The sequence below is a fragment of the Heliangelus exortis genome, chromosome 3 (assembly GCF_036169615.1).
Source record: "Heliangelus exortis chromosome 3, bHelExo1.hap1, whole genome shotgun sequence".
Lineage (NCBI taxonomy): Eukaryota > Metazoa > Chordata > Aves > Apodiformes > Trochilidae > Heliangelus > Heliangelus exortis.
Genome location: NC_092424.1, coordinates 53,437,438 through 53,444,352, shown reverse-complemented (window position 1 = coordinate 53,444,352; position 6,915 = coordinate 53,437,438).

Below are 6,915 nucleotides of genomic sequence, written 5' to 3'. Positions count from 1 at the left end.
ACCATGTAGTGCAGTGAAGATACAAAAGCCCCTCAAGTTAGAAAAAGTAATGGGTTTGGTTTTGAACAGGTGGAATAGTTTGGACTTGATTTTGCAGAATGGTAGCTATGTTACAAAGGACATTAATCTTAAGTCGTCTATTCAAACAAGATATTTATATAAACACTATATATATATTCAAACAAGATTTCTTGTCATCACAAGCAGGAATGGGTTCTTTTAAACTCATATCTATGGACATTTTATGGTAGTAGCTGGTAGAGTCCAAGGTTTTTTAGGATGTTGCAAAGTAATGGTTTCTGCCTCAAAACGATTGCAACTAAAACCTATTCATCAGACAAAGGAAATGTTGCTGTCATCCCAATTTAATGGGTGGGAACCTGTGGCTTACAGACCAAGTGACCTAGCCAAAGTCACACTCTTGGAGAATGATTGCTGTGTACCAAAGTATGAATTTACAAAGCTGAGCCCACTGTATGGTAGCTTTCTGGGTGATTCTCTAAGCATCTGTTAGCATGCTTTTGTATGACATAGTCCAAAGTGAAGTGTGTCGACAGAGAGAGACCACATTAGGACATATAGTTAGAGAAGAAGTAGTAGAATTTAGTCAGTTGACATTCTGTTTTCTCACCGACCATCTCTCTCATTTATTGAGGCCCTGAGTCTGTAACTAAGGAACTGATGAGCTCCATTCTCTTTTACTCATTGCTACAGAACTAGTCTGCCTTTGATGCTTCCTTCATTTTCCTTTCTCTTCTGATTTCTTGACTAACCCGAGGATTTCTTCAAGTACTCACACATTTCTGAAATATCTTTATAGTGTGCTGGGATTAGGCCTAGGTTATATTCTCATGGAGTCTACGGTTTTAATTGTGGCTCAGATTCCAGAAGGATTCTTCACAAAGTTTGTTTTTATGGGTTGTGTCAGGTATGAAATGAATGAATGGGTTTATGTTGCATATGTAGTTACAGTAATGAAAAGGGCTTTATCGTAGCAATCCAACTCCAGTCACTCATGGGCAGTCTTATCCAAATAGTCAAAATTTTTTAAAACACTCAAGTATCAAAAAATATGACCTCCTACTTATTTACTCCTCGGAAGCCAGGGAAGCAGTAATGAATCCAGCTTCAAACCTCCTTGCAGCAAATTCCTCTCAGAAAGAGAAGGAAAAAGCATAATTTCAAGTAGGTAAAGGAGGGGAAAACAGATGAAGGCATAATTATACTATGACCAGATAAACTAAGACTAGTTTGTCACGTGTTTGGTTAATGCATCTGGGTAACCAATAGCCTGGGACGGAATACAGGGCTTGATGCTAGTTTTTCCTATATGAAGAGCTAGGTTTACATGATGGCTTTGTACACACATGAGCTGATTTCTGAGATTTTCTATTAATACTCAGTCATCCCTTGCCAACTTTACAAAGCAGTCATGGGTTCAGTGGCACTAAAGCATGGAAGGAAGGCTCCTCATAATGAGAGTTAGGCAGAGAGGCATTTCTCTGTCTTCTTCAAGGCTCAGTACTTTCATTGAAGTTGCTCATGTCTCAGTGAGCCAGTCCAACAACAACATTTCATGAGATTTTATCTGTCTGGTTAACTATTAGCTTAAACTGTGGTAAAGCTACCACAGTTAGCTTTAATAAAAATAAAAGTCAGACAAAGCCAGACAGAATGCAGAGTGAATTAATGTTTGCTCGTGAAACAGTGCCTATAGAAGAATGTATGTCTATGTTTGTAGATGATGGTTGCTTATGGGTTGGTGTGCCTCTAGAAGTACCTATAGAAGTGCCTGTAGAAGAATTAATGTCTATGTAGATGATGGTTGCTTATGGGTTGGTCTGGACTGCAATCAATGATGGAGCAGAGGCCTAGTTCAGCGGTGGTGACCGGGTTCCTGCATGTACAGGCAAACAGGTAAATGTAGGTGGAACGTGACTTGTGTTGTTCTCACTCCATCTTCTTCTGGGCATCCATAGGAAAAGCCTAGTATGCTGTTTCCCAGCTGACCATGCTCCTGAGCAGTCTCAGTCAGACGTATGCCACTTTGACAGCTATCTAAAATCTGGTGTCTGAGCTGCTGTGTCCTATGCACTCCTTTTGTGTCTTCTGAGATCACATGGGAGGGAGTAGCAGTGCAGACTAAGTGCTCCACACTGTTTCAGATAATGAAAGGAAGCTGGGTATCATGGAAGTTGTTGCTTAAAGTGTACTGTTTCTTACTTCTGTCAGTCCTCTCTGGGATAAAATATACACAAAGTGAGGGAACAAAATACCTGTGTCTATGAAAAACACCTAGAGCTTTACTGTACTTAGTTTTCCTTAAGACCATTAAGGTCTTAAGGTTCTTCCACTTTAAAGGGCATGGTAGAACTATGGTGTATGCTTCAGCAAGAATTTGCTTAGGCAGTAGGCACTTTAGGTGTAAGGTAAAACAATATAATGTGGTCATTTATTTAGCTCAGCTTCAACTTTCCTTGCTTCCCTTCTCCCATCTGCAGAGTGGGTGTCCCTCATCCGCTAAACATGTCTTGGATTTGTTTTCAGTGATGTGTGGGCAGATAGTCCATATGTGACACAGCTTGGGATATGTTGTACCTTTATGGATTGCACTATGTTTTGGTGGAAGAAAAGTCTTTCCATGCTTTTGTGGAATTTCCCTCCTCCAGAGATGACCTGTCTGTCATTAGAGCCAGAAGTAATGGTAGCACAAGGCAGGACAACTAGATTCCTGGAAGATCTTGCAAAGCAGTTAACATGCTGAATACTCTGGTCAATAGGTATCATCTCCCAGGAAGAGTTGGACTCTAATTCAGCACTGAATTAAATGAGGAAAATGAGCTTAGCATAATTAGCTTTATTGGAAATCTGTCTCTTATTTTGGTTTCTGTGATTTGAGCTCTTTTTGGGACTCTGCCTGAGAGTAACCCAAAGGCCACTGAGCCTTAGCATCTTCAGTGCTTTCATGGCCTTCAAGAATTTTACTATGAAACTTCTCCCTTGGAAATGCCTTCTTTCCATCTTAGGAGCCAAATGCTTCCTTGTAATATCAGTGACATACAAGTCATAGAATCTCAGAATGGTTTCTGTTGGAAATGAACCTTAAAGATATTCTGGTTCCAGCCCCTCTGCCATGACCAGGGACACCTCCCACTAGACCAGGTTGCTCAAAGCCCTGTTCAACCTGGCCTCGAACATTTCAGGTCTAGGACATCCATTACCTCTTTATGTAACCTGTGCCAGTGTCTCACCACCTGCACAATAAAGAATTTATTCATAATTTCTAACCTAAACCTACTCTCTTTAAGTTTGAAACCATTGTCCCTCACCCTAGCACATGTCCTTCCTTGTAAAAAATCTCTCCCCAGCTTTATTGTAGACCACTTTCAGGTATTGGAAGGCTGCTGTAAAGTCTTCTTGGAGCCTTCTCTTTCAGACTGAACAACCCCAACTCTCTCAGGCTGTCTTCATAGGAGAGGTGCTCCAGCCCTCTGGTCATCTTCATGGCCCTCTTGACTCACTCCAACAGCTCCATGGGCTTCTTGTGTTTGGGGCTCCAGAACTGGGCACAGTGCTGCAGGTGGGGGTCCCATGAGAGCGGAGTAGAAGGCAAATAGAGGTTATGTATGCAGGTATTTTATCTGTGAAGGAGAAGACAGCTTACAGGTGTGATGGGGTGCACAAGCTGAAAATATCTCCTGTGGTCCTAAAAAAGTTAAACTGTGTACTCCCTGTGCAGCATCAGCTGATGTGGGAGGGAGTGAAATGGTCTCCCCTTTCTGTCCCTTTTGAGAAGGGCATCCCTTCAGGGGTGCTACTGCTCCCTCACTGAGACTGCTGATCTGGCAGGCAGTGAAAAAGTGGAGACATCTGAAGTGGCTTTAAAACAGTTGGTTTGGGTGCAAGGAGTAGCCTGGCTGTGGCAGCACAGAACTCAATAAAACCAGTGGATTTATTTACCAGCCCAGCTCCTCTGTCTTGGTAATACCCTGGAACATACCTGTTGCCCTTGGAGACTGTGGTTTCTTGATTCCCTTCTGAGAAGAACCAGGATTTTGTGCAAGATAGTTATTTTAGCAGTAGTTAACTGTGAGTTAGTTTTTTTATATCATGTTTGGGCAACTAAGTAATTAGCCCGCTTTGGAAAATGCTGAGTCTACAATGGCTCCCAGTGAAGTGAAGAGAATTACAGACTACTCAGCAATCTGGAAAATGAGACCTTTTGCTTATTAAATATGGAGCTGGGAACAGAATTTTTGATTTCATGTTCTGAAACTTGAAGCTGCACAAGCTACAGCTTATATTTGGGCTCTACATATTTGATCTTATTGAAGGGATAGCAAATGACTAGTAACTATTTCTGTAAATGACTGATCAGCTGCTACAATGTCCAAGAAGTTATTTTTGGTGTTTGTTTATTTTTAAATACCACTTAAAATTGCCTTTAATACTGCCATTCATGTACTTTTAATGTATCTTTAACCTTTGTAACATAAAAGTATTGTTCCTTTGTCCATTTTATTTCTCCAGAACATCGTGAGTGGCTATGATATATTTGTAGAAGGAATTCTTTGGTTAAAATTATTTCTGACTGCAGTCAGCTGGTGCTGGCTTCAATGCAGCACAAGAATCTCAGTTTGGGAACCCAAATAATGGGGCACTGTAGTCTTCTGGACTGCTCAACCAGGCAGAGAATGGAAGGAGGTTCTTTGAATAACCTTCCTTTGTCCACCATTATGAAATCAAACCCCAAATCTTCTGAAAAACACTAGGCAATAATTCCCATGGGGATTTCCTAGACTCATCCATCATGGAGAAAATCCAATTTTACTTCTTTTCCTATTGTGCTCCAAGAAGCCTTGTGACCAGCTAGGTCATTATAGCTTTAAATGTTAACTTGGCTAAAACATTTTAGATTGTTAAATCCTTTTCAAAATCTAGAACCATGATCTTCCATGCGTACACTAAGAATAATAGTCCATATGTTTTGTTAAATTCTTAATGATTGTTGAGTGAGAAATATTTTGGTTATGGTATAGCTGTTAAATAATATCAATTAGTAGTCTGTTTTAAAAGATTTTTTTAAAGGCCTAGGAGGCTTGTGGCTTCTCACTAGACAGTTGATTCAAGACTGTTTTACTTTGTCAAAGTCCTGTTCTTTGTTTATTTATATGGTAATAAAGTGTTGGGCCTAGTGTTTTAGTTAGACTATACCCCAGTTACACCAGATTATTAGAATGTTCATTCATTAATTCATTCATTTCCTGAGTCTTCCATAATGTCCTATGAAGATATTTTTCCAGCCTTGTTTACATAAATTCCCCATTGTGCTTTGCATTTTTATTAAATAAAGGCTGTGTTTGAAATAGCTTGTAAATTGACAGGATACAAATTAGTGGGAAATTAAATGTTAAAGAGTTGGTGATGTCTTGGTGAGCTTTGGAAAGCATTCTATTTAGAACCAATTCTGCAGATGTATCATTTATTTTTCTGCTTTTCCCCATCACTTGTTAGAATGAGGGAAATCTGCATGAAAATTGGCTGCGTTTTTTTTTTCTTTTTTCTTTAGTGTTTACCTGCTTTGACTGTTTATTTTCTGTATTCAGTTTTAATGTTTGTCCTGTGACATCACTGTTTATTGCTGGGGAGATGACAGTGATGCCACAGAAGTTACAGTTTGCAATACTGAATACTTTCCTAGCCTGGGGATGACTAGAAACCTTTCTTGATTTTAGGCCACTATCTATTAGTTGATGGATGTCATTCTCTTGTGGAGACAGGATGAGAGCCCAAAGCCAATGTTTGGCAGTCAGTGTCTGTGTCTTTATGTGTGTGTCATAAAATGGCCACTGTCCTGACAGCTTCACTGCAGAGAACCAACAGTTTCTGATCACTGCAGACCATGTTTCTTGTCATCCTTATTCGGAACATAGCTTGATTTAGGGATGGGGACTCCACTGATGTTTTTCTTGTTTTCTGAATCAAATCTGTTTTTCTCAAAGGAGTCACCTCTGTCTGTATCAGTTCAAATCCAAAACCTTTCAGGAAATGAAACTCCCCTAGTCCAGTTTGGGGAAGTGGGAAACTACAGTTCCAGGTTAAAGGAATAAGCAGTAATGAGATTAATCATACAGGAAAACCTCAAAATATCTTCCTGTGGTATGTAGGCTTATATGAATGTGAAGTGACAGAAACAGGACAGGACCAGAAGAAAAATTTTCTAAATAGTGTCTTTTCCAGAATGCTCCTGGAGTTGTTAGAAGCTCCTTCCAAATACCCCCACCTAAATCTTTCCAGTAGAAGACAGCCCACAAGACAGACAGCATTTAGGAAACGACTTCCTTTAATATAATCAGACAGTGGATGTGATATAACCAGATGTTCCTGGGCAGGAACCGGAGGGACGTTGAGCACTCCCTTCACTCTTTTTCCTTTATGCTCAAACTCACTTCCCACACCTCAAAAATCTGCTGAAAGTGACCAAGTGGTCAAACAGCAGCTTCTCACCTCCATCAAAGCAGGAGGCAGCTGGGTTGCTCCTTGAGCAGCCCATGTTTGCAGCACATTGCCACTTGCCCCACAGGCACTCTTCTTATAGAACGACCCGGGCCACCCTGGCCTTTCTGGCTTCTCTCTGATACCTTGGTTTGTCGCTTCTCCTGCACACCATCTGGCTACACTGCAGTCTTTTACCTGTAACAGGCTCTAACCTCTCTCTGTGCTTCTTAAAACATCCAGCTGTGTAGTTCCAATGGCATACAGGTGTTCACCCTGTTGCCTGCTGTCGCTCCTCCCCCTTTCAGATCACCTCTTCTAAGTCCATTTGATACCAGTGGCTTGGGTTTCTGTTTCTTGTTGGAAAGTGCTCTTTGTCTTTCTAGAAATATTTTTTCTATTTTTTTTTTTTTACTGTGT